The 21,866-nt window shown below is 56.8% G+C and overlaps 1 protein-coding gene across 1 annotated transcript in view; it reads left to right on the top strand.

Moving 5' to 3' along the window:
- PPP1R37 (protein phosphatase 1 regulatory subunit 37) overlaps window positions 1–21,866 on the top strand; it is a 41,864-nt gene that overhangs the window by 10,777 nt on the left and 9,221 nt on the right. The window lies entirely within an intron of this gene.

Here is a 21,866-nt window from a genome sequence, read left to right as displayed (position 1 = left end):
GGACTCAGGGCAAAGCGGGTCTGCTAATGAGTGTCCCACTCTGGATGCCTTGGAACCCTCGAAACCCAGTCCCCGCGGCCTGGGAAAGTCGGGGGCCGTGGAGAGAGCAGGGAAGGGAAGAAGGCATTTACTGAGGCATCATTTGTTCACGCTCCCATGTATTTATTCCTTGCGGGCACACACTTACTTCACCTCCCGGGTGCCAGGCGGACGGGTCCTGACTGCCACCCCTGCTCCCTCGTGCTTGTTCCACTCTCGCTTCAAATCCTGCCCTGTGACCCGCAACCCCCAGTCCAGAGTCCCTGCACTAGCCACCCTCGCTGACCACGGCTGTGATCACCCCGGCCCATGTTCTCCCTGGGTTCAAGTGTGGTGGCTTTCTTTGAGTCCTAGAATGTGCCAGGAGCTCCCCACATCCCGTCCCGGAATGCTGGCCTTGCTGTCACCGTTCCGGTTTGTCCTTCAGGTACCAGCAGACTCTTCCTTCCTGGCCCTCTAAATCCCCTGTGAGGTGGTCAGCGATCTGTGCATCTGTAGGCCTCCTGAGATTTTCTCTTGCCTCTTAGACTGTAAGGATCATGAGGCGGGATGGGTTTGGTTCGGTGCCACTGTGTCCCGCGGTGCCCACACCGTGTGGCACTGTGCGGGCTCTGAGCAGGAGCTTATGTGGCAGGTGAAAATGAAAGCGATATGCGATGCGGGGCCTTGGGTACCAGACAGGCCCTGCCCTCATGTAGCCCAGGTCCAGAAAAGGAAGTGTGAAGAAGGGAGGGCCCCAAGTCTGCCCCTAGTGTCCCCTTGCCAAGTCTGGCGGACCCCAAAGCTAGCCAGCCTGGTAGAGCACAGGGGAAGCCATATTTGCTGTTGACTTGCTGTGTGTTATAGGTCGAGGCACTGCCCTCTCTGTGCATCAAGATGGTGTCTGAGGTCCTTTCCCACTGCGTGTGTTTCCCCATCTCTCTGCATAGATCACACCCACCATTTAGAGAACTAAATAGGTTCCAGGACCTCCTCCCCATCATGGGACAGCCCAGGTGCTGGTAGCTGATCTGCCTTTCCACCTTGTGGCAGGTGACCCGATCCCCTGTCCCCGCAACAACAGGGTGTTACAGGAGGAGGTGGAGGGTGTCAGTGGTGTGCGGCCACCCACTCAGGCCTCCCTCCTCCCTGTCTTTGCTCCGTCTCACTTATTTTGTAACTCCCTTCTTCCCCCGGGTGGAGTCCTTGCTTCCTGACCCAGCTCTCCCCACTTTGATCAGAGTACCGGGAAAAGCTACGTTCCCCTGGGGAGCCTCCTTCCTTGCCGGGCCTGGGCTCAGCCCTCAGGATCTGCAGTGCTCAGTTTTTGTGGGCTCCCTGTCTCAGCTCTGCCCGCTCGGGGCGGTCCCTATCTGGTGACAGGTCTGTCTTCCGCAGTGGACCGTGAGCCCTGGCCAGGCCAGGACCGTCCCCATTACTGGGATGTCTTGGGCACAGAGCAGGTGCTCAGGGAGTGTCATAACATTAGGACGGGGTTGGGGGGTGGGGGTGGGCAGTGGGTATGGGGAGAGCCCAGAGATGACGCTCTCTGTGGAGCCCTATTTAGAGTTACCATGTCTGACAGAGCCCGATCCTGTCTGGTCCTGGGGGAAGACGTCCTCGGCCAGGAGCCTGGCGGGAGCAGCAGGCATCTGAAGGCGGGGCCTCTGACTTAGCCACCACCAGCTGTCGGGTCCAAATGCTTGTCCTCACTGACCACCCAGCCAAGAGGATCCAGGGCTAGTGCAGGCCCCTTCCCCATGGCCAGAGTATAGATTCTTGGAGGTGGAGGGGTAGGTAACCTCCTTGTTTTACCGACGAGGCAGCAGGCCAGAGAGAAGTGGCCTGGAACGCAGGACAGGGCTCCTGCTGCTCTCCTCGGCCACCTCTGTAGCTTCGAGGGGCAGAGTGACCCATCCTGGGGGGTGGTCAGGGAGACCTGCCTTGGCACCTGGGTTCTCCCAACTGGCTGTGTGAAGTTGTTATTTACAGAAAGGGTTTGTGCTCTGGGAAAATGGGGACAACAACTCCAGCCCAGCGTGGAGCCCAAAGAGCTTGTTGGCGGCTAGGGTCTTGGTTTTCTCCTCTTCCCTCACGGAGCTGGTGAGGGGAGTGGGGGAGAGGGGTGTGCAGTCACCCTGGAGGCTGATGATAGTTGTCACTAAGGACAGGATCGCTACCTTGATCTCCTGACTTGAAACACAAATTTTTTTCACTAAAAAAATTTTTTTTAATGTTTATTTATTTTTGAGAGAGACAGAGTATGAGCAGGGGAGGGGCAGAGAGAGAGGGAGACATAGGATCTGAAGCAGGCTCCAGGCTCTGAGCTGTCAGCACAGAGCCCAACACAGGGCTCGAACTCGTGAACTGTGAGATCATGACTTGAGCCGAAGTTGGGTGCTTAACCAACTGAACCACTCAGGCGCCCCAAAAAGAATTTCTTTAATGTTTACTTACTTATTTTTGTGAGAGAATACATGGGTGAGTGGGGTGGGGCAGAGGGAGAGAGAGAGAGAGAGAGAGAGAGAGAGAGAGAGAGAGAGAGAGAGAATCCCAAGCAGGCTCTGTGCTGTCCACGCAAAGCCTGACAAGGGGTTCAATCTCCCAAACCATGAACCAAAATCAAGAGTTGGCTGCTCAACCAATTGAGCTACCCAGGGATGCCCCTTGCTCTCCTGACTTTAAAATTAAGATATGTTCATTGTTAAAAACAAACAAACGGGCGCCTGGGTGGCTCAGTCGGTTAAGCATCCGACTTCGGCTCAGGTCATGATCTCACAGCCCGTGAGTTCGAGCCCCGCGTCGGGCTCTGTGCTGACAGCTCAGGGCCTGGAGTCTGTTTCGGATTCTGTGTCTCCCTCTCTCTCTGCCCCTCCCCCACTCACGCTCTGTCTCTCTCTGTCTGAAAAATAAATAAACATTTAAACAAACAAACAAAAACCTTGGGAAGTCTAATGAAGAAAATAAAAAAATCACTCGTTAATTTCACCATCTGGAAATTTTTTAACAGCTCTCTTGAGATGTAGTTCACACATATTTCACCCATTTAAAGTGTATAGTTCATTGGATTTCAGTTTTTCACAGACTTGTACATCTATCAGCACAGTCGATTTTAGAACATTTCATCACCCCTGTAGAAACCCTCACCCCTTGGCCATCACCCCTCCCCCAACTCAGGCACCTGCCGATCTGTTTTCTGTCTGTTTAGATTCTGGACATTTCATATAAATGGATTTGTGCACTGTGCAGCCTTTTGTGTCTGACTTTTTCACTTAGCATAATGTTTTCAGAGTTCACCCACTTTGTGGCATGTGCCAGAACTTCATTCCTCATTGTTGCTAGAGAATGTTCCATTGTGTGGCTGTATCACGTTTTCTTTATCTTTTCATCTGTTGGTGTACATTTGGGTTGTTTCCACTTTCTGGCTATGACGAGTAACAACGCTGCTGTGGATGTTAAGGTACAAGTTTTTGTGTGCACGTATGGCTTCATTTCTCCGGGAATGAAATTGCTGGGTCACGTGGCGACTCTGTTTAACCATTTGAGCAACTGCCACCCTTGACTTTCCCCTCCACAGTGTATGAAGGTTCGGGTTCCTCCAGCTCGTGGTTAATGTCGGTCTTTTTTTTTTTTTTTTTTTTTAAGTAAACTCTATTTCCAACATGGGGCTCAAACTCCATGACCCTGAGATCAAGAGTCACATGCTCCACTGACCAAGCCAGCCCGGCGCCCCAGTGTCTGTCCTTTTGATTGAAGCCACCCTAGAGGGCGTGAAGTGGTATCTCATTGTGGTTTTGATTTGCATTTCCCTCATGGCTCATGAAGTTGAACATCCTTTCACGTGCTCATCAGGCACTTGTGTGTCTTCTTGGGAGATACGTCTGTTCAGATCCTTTGCATGTTTTAAAATTGGATTGTCTGTCTTTTTATTATCGAGTTGTACGAGTTCTGTGCATATTCTAGATGCAAGACTCTTACCGGAGAAATGATTTGCACCACCTGGAATGTTTTCAACATTAAATGCCAGAGCATTTCCTTTCCATCTCTTTTCTATGACTAGATGCGCTGCCACAGATAAGATAAAAATAAAACTGGGCGGATACTCTGTACGGTTGAATATCCTGTGTTTTCACTTCATTTTCCCATTTTTTAAAAAGCATGATTAAAATACATCATCGGGCCACTGTAATTGCTTCTAGCCATTTCCACATTGCTGAGCATTTGGGTCCTTTCCCATTTTCAGTAGCATAAATAATGCAGCGATGTTCATCCTCGTCCATAAATCTTTATGTTCCTTACGGGGAGCTTTCTCAGAAGAAATTCTTAGAAGGTGGTTTTACCAGGTCAGAGGGTAGGAACCTTTGAAACCCTAGATGAGGTGTACCATCCGGGCCCGCCTGGGACTGCAAGCCCTGAGAGACAGGACTTGGTTTTATCTCTTGATTGTCTTTTTTGGATGCGTGAAGGAACAGTATTTGCATTTGGGTATCTTCATACCAGGATGGTGTCTTGTTTTAATGAGCGTTCTTTTGGTAGTTAACCTGTTTATCGTTAACCACATAAAATTCCTCCTTCATGCTCTTTCCCATTTTTGTTTCGGGACCTTTTGTAAGGACTCCTTCCCTATTGAAAATACTGGCTCTTTGGAGTTTCATTGTACTGGTATATTTTTCCTCACGTAGCATTTGCCTTGCTGGGAAGGCTGGGGAGTGGAGCAGGACACCTCTTTCCCTCTCTCTCTCTTTTTAAAGATTTTATTTATTTATTTTCTAATGTTTGTTTATTTTTGAGAGAGAGAGAAAGCACAAGGCAGAGGGAGAGAGAGACAGAGGATCCGAAGTGGGCTTTGCGCTGACAGCAGAGAGCCGGGTGTGGGGCCTGAACTCACAAACGGTGAGAGCACGTCCTGAGCCAAGGTCGAACAGTTAACCGATTGAGCCATCAAGCGCCCCTAAAGATTTTCTTTTTAAGTAGTTTCTATAGCCAACATGGGGCTCAAACTTAAAACCCTGAGATCAAGAGTTGCATGTTCCACCGACTGAACCAGTCAGGCACCCCTCTTTCCTTCTTAAAAAAATCATTTTTGGGGTATCTGGGTGGCTTAGTCAGTTAAGCATCTGACTCTTGATTTCAGCTCAGGTCATGATCTCACAGGTCATGAGATCGAGCCCCTGCATGGGCATGGAGCCTGCTCGATTGTCTCTCTCTCTCCCTCCCTCTCTCTCTTTCTGTCTGTCTCTCTCCCTCCCCCCTTCCCCGTTTGTACACGTGAGCGCTCTCTCTCTCTCTCTCTCTCTCAAAAAAGAATCATTTTCTCCCTTGCTATTTCACTGGATCTGCATAGCAGGGCACCCATCCCAGCCGGAGCAGCTCCAGGTGGAGGGGTTCTGGCGGCCAAGTCCAAGAGCAGATGAGGCGGTATCAGCCTGGGTCCTGGCAGCAGTGCGGCGTCAGCGGAGGGCACTTTAGTGGCAGCCAGGCCTGGGCGGAGCAACAGTAGGTCGTAGGGAGGGTCCCCTGCAAACACAACTACAGCCACTGTTTGCCGAGCACCGGGCCGACAGACCTGGTGAAGCCTCACTTTGTGACTTGGGCCATCAGTGGCTTCCTGAGGTCGCACTCCTTTGCAGAAGGTGGCAGAAGGCAGAGCGGCCCCGCCTCGGTCCCTGGGCACATCCACTCTGCCGCAGCTGGCAGAGGCTCGACAAGTCCCAGAAGCCCAGACTCCAGCTCCTGCGGTGGTCGGCACTCCGCGCGTGAGGGTCCCCTTTATCATATGCCATCAGCCCTGAGCAGCTCCCCGCTCCCTGTAGACTCACATTTCCTGGCCCTGCGGACTGTGCTTCCCGCTCACGTCTCCTGCCTCATCTCCTGCTGCCCCCCCCCCCCCCCCCCCCCGGGTGCCCCCCCTTCTCCCCCCCCCCGGGCGGGCCTCCCCCCCCCCGCCCCCTCCCCCTCCCCCTCCGCCCCCCCCCCCCCCATCCCTGGGTTTCGCTGCCTCTTTCCTCTGCCTGGGAGGCTTTCCCCAACTTTCGTGTGCTTACTGCTGCTTTACATCTACTACTGTCTTGTGCCCCCCCCCCCCCAGCTGCAGTATAAGCGGCTTGGGGAAGGGATTGTTTGATGGGGGTGTTCGCCATGGCAGCCCTGGCATCTGGAATAGGGCCAGGCCCACCCGGAATAGACACGAGAGGGATATTTGAAGGAATGAATGAATTTCTGACTCTTACTCATCTTGTAGGTTTCAGCTTACATGTTCTTCTCTCTTACAGGTCTTTCCTAACTACACCCTCCTGTCTAAGTTTATATGCCCCTGTTTTTCCTATAGGAGTGATTTTTCCCCCCAATCACTTTTTGGGGTTTTTTTAAGTTTATTTATTTTGAGAGAGAGAGAGAGCACGTGCACGCGTGTGCACACACACACACATACACACACGTGGGGGAGGGGCAGAGAGAGAGCGAAGGAGAGAGAGAGAATCCCCAGCGGGCTCCACACCGTCAGCACAGAGCCCCATGTGGGGCTTGAACTCACAAACCATGAGATCATGACCTGAGCCGAACCCAAGAGTCAGAAGCTTAGCTGACTGAGCTACCCAGGCGCCCCCTAACTTGCTGTTTTTAATTGTGTGTGTATTTGTCCTCCTAGCAATTACTCCCCGAGGGCAGGGATCAAAATGTTTTGTTCTCCGTTGTCTGCCCAGCCTAGGTCATTTGGTAGAGGATCAAGGAATAAATATACCCTTTAGTTCCCAAACAGACCTCACGAAGGTTGTGGTGTTGTTCACCTTCCGCACATGGACAACTCAGGATGGGCGCTGAGAAGTTCCAGGCACCCAGTTTCCATCCCCGGAGCCTTTGCTGGACCAGTAAACAGCTCACAGTAACTTGATTTTAATTCTGAACTAAAACTCCCCCAGTGCCTCCAAATCCAGCTGGCCATCTGGTACCCCTGACCGGAAGCCTGAGGCAGGCAGCCTGAAATAGCCCGCTTGGTCCTGGCAGGACTGGCTGTCACCTGATGGGCACCCACTTTCTTACAGGCCACCTTCACCAAGTATGCCCCATCGCCTACCTGGGATTTCAGTGGGTGGCAGTGATGAGAAGCCGTGAGCCACTGAGTGACTCACAGACCTTTCTCAAGCACGTCGCTGCCCCCGGCCCTCTCCTGGGTCCCTTACCCGTGTGCTTCATTTGACCCTGACAATGACCTTCAGTTCCCCAGAGGCACCATCAGCTCTGTCTCCACAGAGTGTTTGCACAAGCTGTTCCCTCTGCTGCAGTGCTCTTCTCCCTCTCTCTGGTTTTTAAATTATCGTTATTAAATTTTTTTCCGGGCATATGAACTATATGTGTAACAGACACCTAAGTTGAAATGTAATTGTAATGAGGACCTCTGAGCCTACCTCCCAATTTGGGGATGAGAACATGGCTATTAACTAACCTCTACTTCTGGGTGGGAGGGTGGAGCCCCAGAGCTCGAGACTTGTGTTCTGAGTGTCTGAATGTTATGACTGTCATGCCTTGTGGGGTTGTTTTTCTTTTAAGATTTTATTTATTTATTTTTGTTTGATTTATTTATTTATTTTGAGAGAGGGGGATGGGGGGAGAGAGAATCCCAAGCAAGCTCCACTCTGTCAGCGCAGAGCCTGATGCGGGGCTCAATCCCACAAACTGTGAGATCATGACCTGAGCCAAAATCAAGAGTCAGATGCTTAACTGACTGAGCCACCCAGGCGCTGCACGATTTTACTTTTAAGTAATCTCTACACCCAGCGTGGTGCTCGAACTTCAAACCCCAAGATCAGGAGTCACGTGCTCCTCGGACTGAGCCAGCCAGGAGCCCCCTTTTTCAAGTTGTGTGTGTGTGTGCGTGCGCTGAAAAGTATGGTCTTTAGTTTTGCTTGTTTTTTTGAGTTTTATAAAAACGGCGCTGTGTTGTGGGTGGACTCCTGGGTCTTGATTTTACTCCCGACGTTATATTTCCCTGTTTTATCCATGTAGGTGCTCTAGAATCTTCCATTGTGTGACCATGCCTTAGGTTGTCCATTGTGGTGTTGGTGGACGGTCGAGCTGTGGCTGCTTTTTGGTATGACAGACTGGCGCAGCTGTGACCTTCCTGGTACGTAACACCGGGGTTGCGAGCAAGAATTTGTCTAGGGTGAAGACCTAGGAGTGGAATTGCTGCTTGCAGTTGGTAGATCTGTGCAGCTTCATATGTCCTGGCCAACTCCCCGGTGGCTCTTCCCTCCGGTGCTTGGCTAGCTCCTGCTCATTCTTCCAGGCTCTCCTTCCCCGCTGTCTTTCCTTCAGCAGGTACCTATGGAGCACCTGCCATGTGCCAAGTGCAGTGGTGAAGGCGACCCGGTCCCTGTGCGTGGGTGATTAGTGGTGTTGGGTAGCCCCTCCTCCAAGAAGCCCTCTCTGACCCCTAGATGGGGCCAGGCGCTCTCCCAGGCTCCTCGGCCCCAGCCCTGCCCACTCTGGGTCATTGCCATTACCGTCCGGAGATGGGTCTCTCTCCCCTCCTGGCCTGGGATCCCTGTGTGGATAGGGATGAGAGCTGTTTGGGGTGCCGTGTCCAGCATCACTCCACACGGAGTGGGGCCCAGGGCAGGTGTTCGGCGAAGGATCTGTGGAGTTACTGCTGAGACACGCACGCACCCTTGAGTGTCTCGTGGGCACCTCGAGGCAGGTGGGATTAAGAGGAAGAAACGGCGGGATGCCTGGCTGACCCATTTGGTAGAGCATGTGACTCCTGATCTCGGGGTCGTGAGTTTGAGCCCCGTGTTGGGTGGAGAGCTTACTTAAAAAGTTTTTTCGAAAGGGGGGTGGGGAGAGGAGTCCAGTATTCAGTACTTGTCGGAGGTAGGCCTGAGCCCCAGGACCACCTGGCTCAAAGCCCAGCATGCCCCCAGGTGACTGAGCACACAGATGCTTGGCCCTGTGCTCTGCTCTGTGGCAGATAGAGAGGATACAGCCCTCGCCCTTGACACTTTAGAGTCTTGTCACACTGCCCAACATCTGGCTCTGCTGACAGCGTGCAGGGCTGGGGCAGAGGTGCCTTGAGAAGTGTGAGGTCCGCCCGGCCCCCTGGGAGTTAGAGAGTGGACGTCGGTGTTCTCTTGAAGAGGTCTGTGCGAACCCTTACAAAAAGCGGACTGAGTAGGAGCCGTGCAGTCCCAGAGGGTGCTGGTGGGGCGCTAAGCGGCCACAGGACGCTGTAGCTCCTTCTGTCCTTCTCCCATCCCAGGAGGTAGGAAGAATCACTGTGCCATTGTACAGATGAAGGGGGGACCCTGAGATGCACAGCCTCAGGCCGGCTCACCTGGCTAGTCCGAGGGAAGCCCGGAAGCCACCCTGGGGGCCCGGCTCCTTCAGCCCCTCAGTAGCCAGCAGTCCTGCCTGGGGCACCGGACTGAGGGCTTTCCCTCCGGTGCACTTGACTCTCCGTGGCAGAGCTGTGAGACAGCTGCACCGCCCCCAGGGCCACAGCCACCCCTGAGTGGGAGGCAGTCAGCCCGGGCTGGGTTCCTCCACCTCCTCGCCCCCGAGCCTGCTTTCTCGGCCACTCTCTTGGTGCTTACTTGTCCCCAGGTCCTCACTTCAGCGCCCTCAGGAGCCCAGCCCTGGGTAAATATTTGCCTACGGGCCAGTGGGAGTGTGTGTAACCGGTATTTCTGAGCCGGGTGGCAGCGGACAGGTGGGGGCAGCTAGTTGGGAGCAAGTGCTCCGTGAGCCTCTGGCTGGAGCTGGTCACTTTGTTTGCCCTTTGTTCATCCAGCACCCACTCCGAGCTGTTGCCAGGGTGTCAGGCCTGGGCCCGGTGACGACCGGCTGCTGTTTACCAAGCAGCAGCCAACCCCGCGCCAGATGTTGTACACAAGCGCTCTCGGTGGCTGCTTCTAGAAGCCTCCGTGTGTGTGTGTCTTAGTCTCATTGGCTCCATCCATTTTCTAGATGAGGAGACTCAACCGTGGGGAGATGAGGCCCTCTCCCGTGACAGTTGGGGTCTGTTCAAGTTGTCAGGGTCAGAATGCACTTGGAGCTGCATGAGGTAAATGAGGGTGTTCGTTGGGAGGACACGGGGCCCTCTGCCAGTTCCCAGGGGTCCTGAAAGCCAACAGGAACCAAGACTGGTACCGGCTGTCTGGGCCACATGCACTCCTGATTTGTTTCTCTTTGTGTCTGGTCGCGGGCCAAAAAAGCCTGGCCTTCCTGGTGGCTGGGGCGGGACCGATCGGTCCGGGTGCCTGCCCCGGGCGGTTCGTGCAGGCTTAGCAAAAGTCCCCAGCCTTCCTGCCCAGTGGGGCCTACGAGGGCCTGTCTTCTCCTTGTGGGGGTAGGCAGAAGATGTCAGAGAAGGGGGCCCGGGCTCTGCAGACACCCCGGTACGGTCAGACCCCGAAGGCCATGCCCTCAACCACCAGTCTGTGCTGTTCTGTGGGGGCAGAAGGTGGATTCCGGTTATGAGGCGGAAAGTCACCCGTGTTCTCAGATACACACATGCCTTTGGGGGAGCCCCTTCTAGATGGGGGCTCATGGAGGCCCCGGGACCCCCCCCCACACACACACACACCCATCCCAGCAGAAAACCCTCGGTTAGTGGGGCAGCCTGGGGCACTTGGGTTCCGTGGGTGCCACGAGTCTCCGCTCACCATGGGATTCGATGTGTTTTCTTGCTGGTTCCGGCAGTCAGCCAGCCAGCATCGAGCTCTGTGCCCCGTCCTGTGCTGGGGACACAGCAGCGGCCAAGACAAACCTGGCCCTGCCTTAAGAGGCTCGCTGGCCGGAAGGGGAGGGGAGAGAGAAGTTGGCCAGGCAGCCTGCACGGCCGTTGTAGACCAACAGAAGCAGGTGGAAGCCAGTGAGCCAAGGGCTGGGATAGAGAACACGGGAGTGAGGCTGGTGGGCGGGCACCTGGCCTGCGCGAGACTATTGAGTGTCACAGCTGTTTCACGGGGGCCCGGTCAGCCCCTACTCGCGCCTGATGAATTGGTCTTTGAAGGCAGGCCTGTCTGCATGGTCCTCCCTGCCTTAGCTGTGTGCCTTTGGCAAGTGCTCTCCTCTCCCTGAGCCTCAGTCTCCCCTTCTGGAAAGGGAGGGAGAGGCGTGTCTGCACCCGAAACGGTGGTTGCGATCAGAAAGGTGGTCAAACGTGTTAAAAGCAAGGACTGTGGAGCCAGACTGTTGGTCTTGAATCTTACCTCTTGATTGGCTCTGTGACCATGGACAGGCTCTTTAGTTTTCCCCTGCCTCTGTTTCCCCACTTGAAAAATAGGGATGATCTACCTCGGCGTTGTTGAAAACAGTAAATGAAGTAACATATGTAAAATACTGTGTGTTAGCTGTGGTTACTGATAATAACTTAGAATTAAAAGTGGCCTGACCGGGCGCCGGGGTGGCTCAGTCAAGCGTCTGACTTCGGCTCAGGTCATGATCTCACAGTTTGTGAGTTGGAGCCCCGTGTCGGGGTCTGTGCTGACAGCTCCGAGCCTGGAGTCTGTTCAGATTCTGTGTTTCCCTCTCTCTCTGCCCCTTCCCTGCTCGCTCGTGGGCTCTCTCGCTCTCTCTCTCAAAAATAAACATAAATTTTAAAAGAAAATATGCCCATCATACAGCTGGGTCTTGGGTATTTAGCGTGCCTTGTGCTACTGGGGGCCCAGGGATTGAGGCGTGACTTCCCCCTTCATCCACCATTGACCTTGTCAAGCTCCTGCTGTGTGTGAGGCTCTGTAGCCGCCCCCCCCCCCCCCCCCCCCCCCCCCGCCCCCCCCCCCCCTCCCGCGGGGGCGGGGCACCCCCCCCCCCCCCCCCCCCCCCCAGGTCCTGGCCTCCTCCCTCTGTCCCGAGAGACTTGGAAAGCCATAGGCATCCTCTGACCTCAGGTGTTTCTGTAACAGGATCTTCATTCAGTTGGGCCAAGTGGCTTGGAAGGTCAGGCTGGGGGAGGGGGGGCGGGGCAAGCCCACGGCACCTGCCGTCTGTGCCCTTCAGTGGAGCGGGCAGGTCCTTCTGCGGCCCTGCAAAGGGCCCTGGGCCTTTCCTAGCTGGTTGTGCCATCCCAGCCTCTCCTGAAGGGCCTCCTGTCTGGCGACACAGTCAGGGTCTCCTCCCCTTGGTCCCGTGGGTCTCTGGGGAGAAAGGAAGGGAGACATTGCTCGGCTCGAGCCATCACATTCGTTCATTCGCAGACATTTACTGGAGACACTGCGGTGACGTCCCCGGACTCGAGGACATGTGTCGGTGGGAAGGGCCCCCTCTGCTGGGCCAGGTGTCGCTTCCTGAGCTGCACACTTTCCAGCTGCACGCTCCCCTGGTGCCTCTGAGCTCCTGAAAGGCTGGTGGGGATGGAGGAAGCTTGAACAGTTGCTCACTGGGAAGACTTGCCCGTGACCAGTGTTCCTTCGCTCTTCCTGAAGAGTCACAGACAGAGGTTTTCCCAAATAGGCAGAGCTGCTGGAAGTACCCGGCTGGCCCACCGCCCGCTGGCCGAGGCAGCTGCTCCCCTCCCCTCTGTCTGGGCCATGTCACCGCACCGCTCTGTGTCAGGCCTCCGGGGCCCCCAGCGGCTGGCCTCCAGAGCCCCCCGTAGTGTGCTGATCTCTGCCAGGTCCTGGGGGCAGCTCACAGCCCTGCAGGGTAGAGGGTCTTCCCCCGGGGGCGGTGGCTGCGAAGCCCAGGGCATCAGGGGTTGTAACTGACGTGGGTAAGAGGGCGTTTAACTTTTTATTGCGTCTGTGCGGGCAGCCGGGAAGCCTGGTGAGGGGGCCGGGTGCCTTCGTTCCCTGATTCCTGAGCTGCTTCACTTGCCACTCCATCTCTGTGTTAGTGTTGTGTTGTGTCGTGTTTTTGTAAGTAACCCCTACACCCAACATGGGGCTCGAACTCACAACTCCGAGATCAGGGGTCTCATGCTCCACCTGCTGAGCCAGCCAGGCCGCCCCCTGTGTCAGTTTGCTTGTTAACAGTGAGCAGAGTTTCATTTTTCTCTAGTTCACAAGCACGCTATCCTGCGCCTTGCTTTCTTTCATTTAGTGTATCTTGGATGTTGTTCCTTGTTGGCCCAGAGCAAGCGTCCTCGTTCTCTATGGCCACAACGGGTTCTGGTGCCTGGGCGGACTGGGCCTTTATCAGCCGCTTGCCTGTCGGTGGACAGTGAGTGCTGTGGGTTCCCGCTCTGCGACTGTAGACGCCGCCGCAGCGAATGAGCCGACAGGCACGTAACTTTGCTTCTCCGCGGGTGGAATGGCTGACCAAAGGGCGTCCGCGTTCGGATTTTGGAATTCTGACAGGTATTGCCGGATTGCCTTTGGAAGGGCTTGTTCCGCCTGGCACGTTCACCGGCCGCTTGAGGGCGCTCCCGCTTCCTGGGGTCCCCAGCGCTTGCCGTCTAGTGTGTGACTGCCGGCCTGCCTGATAAGTGAATGTGCGTGATAGGTGGATTTCTGCTTTGGGGAGCAGGCTGGAAGAGGCCCCCTGCGAGGCTGGCAGAGCAGATAAGCGCCCACGGCGAAGGGCGCCCCGCTCGAGGAGCCAGCCCAGTGGTCAGGAAGGCCGATGTGAAGAACGGCCGTTGAGGGTCAGACCCTGCCTCTCCTCTTCCAGCCAGAAGAGTGTCCTCGGGCAAGTCACTTCCCGCCTCCAGACCTCTTCTGGAAAGCTTCCCAGGGCTGTTTGGAGGGATCAGCGAGATCAGGCTTGGAGATCAGTCTGGGAGTAGTTGCAGAATGATGGCTCCACAAAGCACCAGAGAGGCCCCTCGGGCTGTGTGCCCAGGGAGGTGTGGGTAGGGGCTTGGAGGTGGGAACGAGGAAGATCTGTCTGCACGTGGGCAGCGTAACGTACCTGGCTTTGCGGGGGACGGGGACTGCAGAGGTGGTGGGGCCTCGGGCGCACAGGGCCCCTCAGAAAGCTTTGGGGGTGCTCTCTACCTCTTTCCTGTGTCAGGCTCTAGGCGGCCTTGTGTCGCCCTGCCACTGTCCTGCCCCCTGCCCCACCTGGGGGCAGCCCGGGCCATCGGAGGGTTGTGTGTGGCATTTCAGGAGCGCGGGAAGGACTGGATGCCTGGTCAAGATGCTTGGAGGGCATTCGCCCTGGTCAGCTCTGGGCTAAGCATGCCCGTCCGTGACCTCCCTGCAGGTACGTCCTCCCTGCCTGCCTGCGGGGCGCCCAAGAGAGAAGGACCCTTTTCCAAGTTCATCCAGCTCAGCTGGCCTGCGTGGAAGCGGGGACTCAGACTCCAGAGACCCGCTCTTCTCCCCACCTCTGTTCGTTTGTTCCATCAACAAATGTTTATTGAGCACCTACTGTGTGCCCAGTGCATACCCTTCTGGGGATACTTGACTGAACAGAAGCAGTGAAATCCTTCCCCTCATTGCATGTAATTAAGCAGACAGATTATAAAGCTTTGTTGGGTCGTGAAAAGTACCACACAGAGAATGAAGCAGGACGCAGGGATGGACAAAGGGGACTGTTTGCGTAGGGTGATCAGGGAAGGCCTCTGACGAGGTGACCTTGGAGCAGAGATTTGCAGGTGGGGAGGGAGAGGACCACCGAGGCAGGAGGTGGAAGCGCACTCTGGGCAGAGGGGCGGCAGGTACAGAGGCCCTGAGGCCTTGTGAATAGATGGCTCTGTCGCGGACAAGGATTGAGTGGGGACCTTGACCACTGAGCCGCTTCTGCTCTCCTGCCTCTTCTGTGTGTGGGCTTTGCCACCCACGTCTCTAGGATGATACCCCTGTCCCATGCTCCGTGACTGAGACCCTCCATGGGTGCCCCCCCCCCCAGCGTCTTTGCCAAACCCCCTCTTGTCACACCCCCCTGGGCCCTCCTGATCGTGTGGCTTCCTGCCCACGTGCATTGTGCAGTCCCCATGCCTGTACCTGTTCCCAACATTCCCTCTGGCCAGGTTGCCTTTCTCTCTGCCGTCTCTCTTCAAGTCCTTCTCTCTGAGACTTTTCCATGTGTTCTCTTCCAGCAGATCCCAGTCTGCCCATCCTCCCCGCTTCCGTGTTCCCTCCCTACCCTGTGCGGCTGTTCTGTGATTGCTTCCCGCTTTGTCTCCCTCACCGTGCAGGGAGGCTCTGGGACAGGGCCAGTGGGGATTGGTGGCTGCTTATTGGGGGGACTTGTGGGGAGGGGAGAAGGCCGGCCCAGGGGGCGGGAGCACACCGGGCTGGTCTCAGGCTCAGCCACTGCAGCCACTCAGGTCTCAGCAGGCACCGTGAGGAGCCCCAGAGGTGCTGCTGAGGGACAAGACCGGCTCTGTAGATCCAAGAAACTCCAAAGAGAAAGATGAATCCCTCCGGCAGCCTCCCTGCCCGATGTTAGAGAAGGCTGCGTTTCTGGGCCCTCACACGCATCGGTCCAGCCTGAAGCCGAGGGCCTGAGGACCTCAGGACCTCAGGACCTCAAGGGAGGACGGGGACCGTCCTGTCCCGGCTTTGACCCTCCCTCTGCCTCCTCCCTGCTTCATGCCCTCAGGAGAGCATTCAGCGTTACGGGAGGTTTCCTTCTCTGCGTAGTGGGTAGTGGGCCGTGGGCCAGAGATGTCCCCTCTGCGGGATTGTGACGAGGACGAACGGTTCTGTGCACATTGTCTGGCAGAGCACCTGGTGGGGAAGCAGGTGAACCAAAGAGTTCCTGCTGTTCTGTGCAAGGAGCGCTCTGTCACAAGGTGGGTAGTTGCTGGCAGGGCCGGCGCCCCGGCGCCCCTCTCCTCCCTGCAGGCTTCCTGGTCCGGGAGGCCCTCGTCCCGGCCCCCGCAATAGTGTCTCCCGCCGGGACAGGTGGGCCCCTCCTGCTCAGAGCCCCTGTCCGCTTTGGGGCCTAGCACAGCGGCCGGGCGTGAGCCCCTTCATCTGTCTGTGAGCCCCTCACGCGCCTGGCCCCCATGCAGGGCAGTGTTGGGGACACGGCCTGGCCCCCCCGCCCCTCCCCTGTCTTCCCGGGGCTCCCGGTCTGGTGGGTGGGAGACAACAGTGACAACTCAAAATGGGCGGGGCTGGGGCGCCTGGGTGGCGCAGTCGGTTAAGCGTCCGACTTCAGCCAGGTCACGATCTCGCGGTCCGTGAGTTCGAGCCCCGCGTCAGGCTCTGGGCTGATGGCTCGGAGCCTGGAGCCTGTTTCCGATTCTGTGTCTCCCTCTCTCTCTGCCCCTCCCCCCGTTCATGCTCTGTCTCTCTCTGTCCCAAAAGTAAATAAAAAACGTTGAAAAAAAAAATTAAAAAAAAAAAAATGGGCGGGGCTGAGATGTCTTGGGCGAGGCTGGATCACAGAGCCCAGGGAGAAAGAAGGGGCCTCTGAGAGCTGGCTCCCTTCTGACTGCCTCATCTTTAGCTCGGTCTGGAACGTTCACAGAGCCCTCTTAGGGCACGGCCGCCTCCACCAACGAGGACCCCTGGAGGGCAGGGACCGGGTCGGAGTCGCCCTTTTCTCCCCTTGCAGCACCGAGCTTGGCATGTGACAGGCCTCAGGAGGTGTTCACCGGGCGAACGGCCAGAGGCCACCTGACTTGGAATTGTCCCGGATTAGAAGCCGAACTCCAAGGGGCTGAAGCAGAAAGGGAGCACTTGTTGGCTTGTGGACCCGAGGCGTCCTCCTAAATAGGCTTCAGGCCCGGCTGGGTCCAGGGTCTCAAATGTCTGAGCTCACCTTTCCTCTGAGTCAGTTCAGGAGGCCCTCTCCTCCTGGTGGATGCCAGGATGGCCGCCAGCAGCTCCAGAAATGAGAGGTAACCTCAGCCCCGCCCCTGCAGAGGAGAGCCCTTCCTTCTGGACAGTTCCAGCTTAGTCCCCGTGACTGGCTGTGGCTGGTTCTATAAGGGTCTGCCTCAGCCAGTCCCTGTGACAGCGGCTAGGGACAGGCCACTGTCCACTCGTGGAACCTTTGGGGAGGACAGTGGAGAGCGGAGGTAATGTGGTTGGTCCCACTGGGATCCTGGGACGGCACCAGGAGCTCCCATCACTGCCCTGTGCCCGGCCCTGGGGGCTCCTGTCTCATGCAGGGGGCCGAGCCCTCGCTGCCCCCCGCCTGCCTCCCATGTGCTGCCTCCTGCTGTCCTGGATCTTGCCATGCCTGCTCTCACTCTGTCACACCTACCCCTCCCAGGGGCCGCTGCCCACTGCTCTGTTCATATCTGCCTTGTCCCCTTCCCTCTCTCCCGACACTGTGGCTTCCTGGTTTTTGACTCCCACTTGGATGACTGTGTCTTCTCTCTCCCACCAGCTCCAGGCTGGCAGGGATGGCCTGAGTCATTGCCGCCCCCTGGTGCCCAGCCTCTCCTTGCATCTCGTGGGTGCCTTCGCAAGTATGTGCAGACAAGAGCGAGGGACCAGACAGATGTCTCTCTGCCTGTCACCTGATGCCTGGGTCGGGTTTCTCTCCCTCCCTTTGTGAGGGCTGTAGCAGCTGGGAGGGGGGAGGCAGGCTCCGCGGGCCCCACAGCCTCTTCCTGGGAGACTGGCACCAACTGCCGGGGCGTGCCGCAGAGCCTCACCCCTGCGGGAGACCCCGCCTGCCAGCTGCCACACGGCAGCCTCCCTCCCCAGAGCTGACGCCTTGTCCCACCCCGCGCCCAGGGGTCCCCCACAGCCTGCCTCTGCCCCTGGTACCTTCCTCCTCAGGCCAAAGTAGTAGAAGCAGCCATGCTCTGGTTTCAGACCAGTGCGGATCTGGACGTGTGTTCCAGTCCTGCCAGTCCTGGCTCCGGGCCCTTGCACAGACGACGCGCGCTCTCTGGGCCGGCCTCCCCTTAGTAGAAAATGGGGTCGTAACTGTGCCAGCCTCGCGTCTCCAAGCTGGCTAAGTGAACCTGTGCCTAGAAAGTGCCCGGCGTCGCGCCTCACACACAGTGACTTCCCAGGACCCGGAAGTGGCGGCCACCACCTTCCGCGTCCTCTTTGTCCAGTCGCGGCTCCTGCTCAGTCACCTCTGGCTCTGTGTGGCCTCTTAGCGAGTGCCCTCACGTTCCTCATCTCCCGAGACCCTGCCGATGCCCCTTCCAGAGAGGCGAAGAGGTGTCCACACTCGTTTGCCGCAGCCTCACCAGGACAAGGACTGAGCGCGGGGTTTCTCACAACCTCTGGATATACCTTTCCTGGCACGCACGCACACTCTCTTCCTCGTTCGTCACCGTCCCCTCCTCTGACGACCACTTGAACTCCAGCCGCTGCTTGAATGGGACTTCCAGGGCATTGGACTTGGGAGCTGAGTGAACACGTCTGAGCCCTGACCTGAGACACACACACAGACACGCGTGCGCACGCCTGTCCCCCTTCCTCCCCCCTACATACGTGTGTGCGCCCAGCCTCACCAACCATTCCATAAGGGACAGGTGCCTGTATGCCTTTCCTGCGTCCCTCCTTTTCAGTGGGGGCGACACGACAGTGATGGCTGGTGTTTAATGTGCACCCGTGAGTTGGCCAAGCCCTGGTCTGAGGGATGAACTTGTACTCACTCAATCACCAGTTACCTGAGGAGTTAGTCACCCTCCTCCCATTTTACGGGTAAGGCGATTAAGGCACAGAAGTTAAATCGCTTTGCTCAGAGGCAGAGTTAGTTAGTTTGTTTTTTGAAGCTTATTTATTTTGAGAGAGAGAGAGAAAGAGAATGCCAAGGAGGCTCCACACTGTCAGTATGGAGCCCGAGGCAAGGCTCAAACTCAGGAACCGTGAGATCATGACCTGAGCTGAAATCGAGAGTCAGCTAGATGTTCATCCGACTGAGCCACCCAGAAACCCCTCGAAGTCACAAGAGTTTTAAATTAGGAGTCAGGATCCAACCCCAGGCACTGTGGCTCCAGAGCCTGTGTTGTGTTTTGTCTTGTTTTTTTAATGTTTATTTATTCTTTCTTTTTTTTAATGTTTTTATTTATTTTTGAGAGAGACAGAGTACGAGTGGGAGAGGGGCAGAGAGAGAGGGAGACACAGACACCAAAGCGGGCTCCAGGCTCTGAGCTGTCAGCACAGAACCCGATGCGGGGCTTGAACTCACAAACTGTGAGATCATGACCTGAGCGGAAGTCAGACGCTCAACCGACTGAGCCACCCTGGTGGCCTCAGGGCCTGTTTCTTTTTTTTTTTTTTTTTTTTTTTTAAATTTTTTTTAACATTTATTTTTGAGACCGCGAGAGAGATCACGAGTCAGGGAGGGGCAGAGAGAGAGGGGACACAGAATTGGAAGCAGGCTCTGAGCTGTCAGCATAGAGCCCGACGCAGGGCTCGAACTCACGGACGTCGGGATCGTGACCTGAGAGCCCAAGTCGGCCGTCTAACCAACCGAGCCACCCAGGCGTCCCCCGCAGCCTGTGTTCTTAACCGCTTTGCGGGACCCGGTGTCTCAGGTGGAGACTCGGGAGCCCTACCCAGGAGGGCCGGGAGGGAGGCAGCAAGGAGTCTTGCCCTGGTCACTCAGCAGTTGTGCCTTCACTGCTCTGCAGCCCTGCTCCCCCGTCCCCTGGGCCCAGCGCCTTGGGGCGTCTGCGGCCCCTGGGGAGGCCTCCAGGCCCTTGCGGGGTGACTGCTGAGCCCGCTGATTCGCGCCCGCCCCCCGTTCGTGCCGTGGCGATGCCCGTGCGGTTCCTTAAGGTTGTGGAAGTCTTGGGGCGGATGACCCAAGGCTGGAGGCCCCGCGCGGGGTCTGGGAAGCTTTGTCTCTCTCCGTCCGCGGACGCCAGGCCTCCGCGGTGTTCTCCCCTTGACCGTTTGGCCACAGCGTCACAGAAGAGCAGGTGTGTGGAGGGGCCAGTCCGGTTCCGCTGGCTTCTGAAGTGCTCGGGGTGGCGCCAGGCCCAGCGGAAACAAGTGCTGTGTAAATGCTGCACGCTACTTCTCCGGACCCCCGTACTGCCGCTTCCTTACCAGTTTTTCTTAAATTGGTTCTTTTGTTTTTTTTGAATACGTTTCATCTCATCATCCGCGAGCAATTCGCAGTAGTTTCTTTTTCTTAACACGCGCCTGAAGCCCCACATGTGAGGTCACTCCGAGCCTGCCGGCGCCGTGCCGGGCCTCGGGGCGTGCCGCTGGCGATGTTGGGGTAACCGAGGTGGGGCAGGGGTGCCCTCAGGCTGCTGACCGAAACCCCGCGCTCTCGTGCCTTTAGTGTCTTTCCCCTGGGCCGTCCCCCCCCCCCCCAAAAGTGTGTCCCAGCATCAGAGAATGACAAGCTGCAGTTGTTCTTACCAGCAGAGGGCGCCCGGTCATTCTGGGCCCTGGGGGCTCTCCCACTTCTCCGAGTCCGTCCAGCCCTGCCTCCCGCTCTGTTTCCCCTTCTGTAAGTGAGTGGGCGGATGCGACCTCTCTGAGCCCTGGCTGTGACCTTGTGTGAGGCCGTGCTGCATGTATACCCCAGGGACCCCTGGCTGAAGGGGTGGCCAGACGGCAGCTGTGGCTGGTGTGGAGGAGGCCGGGTTCGAGACCCCGGGCTTCAAGCTTCTCAGGGGGCTCCTCGCAACACAGATCGACCCGGCGGGCAGGGCTGGGAGGGTGGAGCTAGAAGGGGAGGAGCCTGGCCCAGCCTGGATGGTCAGGAAGGGCTTCCTGGAGGAAGGGATGTCAGAACTGAACACCTCAAGGACTGATGGCAGCTTGAGAGGTTGCTTAGGAGGCTTATTTCCTGTAGGCTGTCTGGGGCCCTGAGAGCTGCTACTGATGGCCCCACGTGTGCTCAGGCCCTCATCCCCGTCTGATGTGCCCAGGCCAACCCAGCCTTGGCCTAGGGGCCTTTCTTGAAGCAAGCTTGTCCAGGGGAGCACTTTTTGCCCTTTGGCTGCCTAGTTGAAGCCCGCGCACCACTTTTCAGAATGGTGATTGAAAAAAACAAAAATTTTTTTTAAGTAAGCCCTACACCCAACATGGGGCTTGAACTCACAACGCTGAGGTCAGGAGTCGCGTGCTCCACCGTCTGAGCCAACCAGGCACTGGAGCGATGACTTTTAAAGGCGAAAAATAAAGTCGGGTTACAAAGGATACCAATTAAAATACAGTCAGCTGGAGATTTTTTAAACTTGTAATCCAGTATTTCTGTTCTTCCTCCCTGGCACATAAAATAACAGGAGGTAGTGAGGAGCCGTCACAGTCTGCAGGGGCTCCTGCGTGACGTGGAAGCACCTGTCATTGCAGTTGATGACACAGTCACAGGGCTGCTAAATGCTTCTCTCTCTCTCTCTGTTGCCCAGGTTAATAAGAAGGAAAGGCTCAATCTCATTTCAGTTCACTTAGTGAAAGTAGAGATGTCCCTTTTGCTCACTCAAGTTTGTGGAACCCTGGGGGCTCAGTGGACCCAGCTGGGTGGGACTCCTGGAGGCAGCGGCCCAAGTCCCAAGGGCTGCCTTCCCTGGCAGGGCCAGCTCCTGCCCCCACCTCCTCCCTCCCCCCCCCCCCCCCCCCCTGCCCTGGGGGCCACCAGGCTCACGTGCCCACGTCAGAGCTCCCTCACTAGGTCTGCGGGAAGGTGATGCGCCAGGGAGGCTGCTGGCCGCCTGTAGTGAGGGCTCAGTGAGGGCTCAGCCGGGGCCTGCGTCAGTTTCTTCCAGCGCCCCACCCCACCCAGCACAGCGGGGAGAATGGGGTTCCGGAGCCAAGTGTAGGACTCTGTCCTGCATCGACTTCTCGGCCTGACTCCGTCCCTCCCCTGCTCGGAGCCTCCCGTTCCCTGGCTGCCCTGGGGCAGAATCCAGTACGTCATAGAAACTGAAAAGAACACAAATGTCTCATCCAGTGAATGGACGAACAGACTGTGTCACGCGTGTGCAGCACGGTAAAGGGGCAAAACTCAAAATCCTTTATGCTCCACGAAAGAGGCTAGCCGCAAAGGGCCACGTATTGTTTATAGCCGCAAAGGGCCACGTA

The sequence above is a fragment of the Panthera uncia genome, assembly GCF_023721935.1.
Source record: "Panthera uncia isolate 11264 chromosome E2 unlocalized genomic scaffold, Puncia_PCG_1.0 HiC_scaffold_19, whole genome shotgun sequence".
Classification (NCBI taxonomy): Eukaryota; Metazoa; Chordata; class Mammalia; order Carnivora; family Felidae; genus Panthera; species Panthera uncia.
The sequence above is the reverse complement of the archived record's forward strand: the minus strand, read 5'-3'. Positions and strand labels throughout refer to the sequence as shown.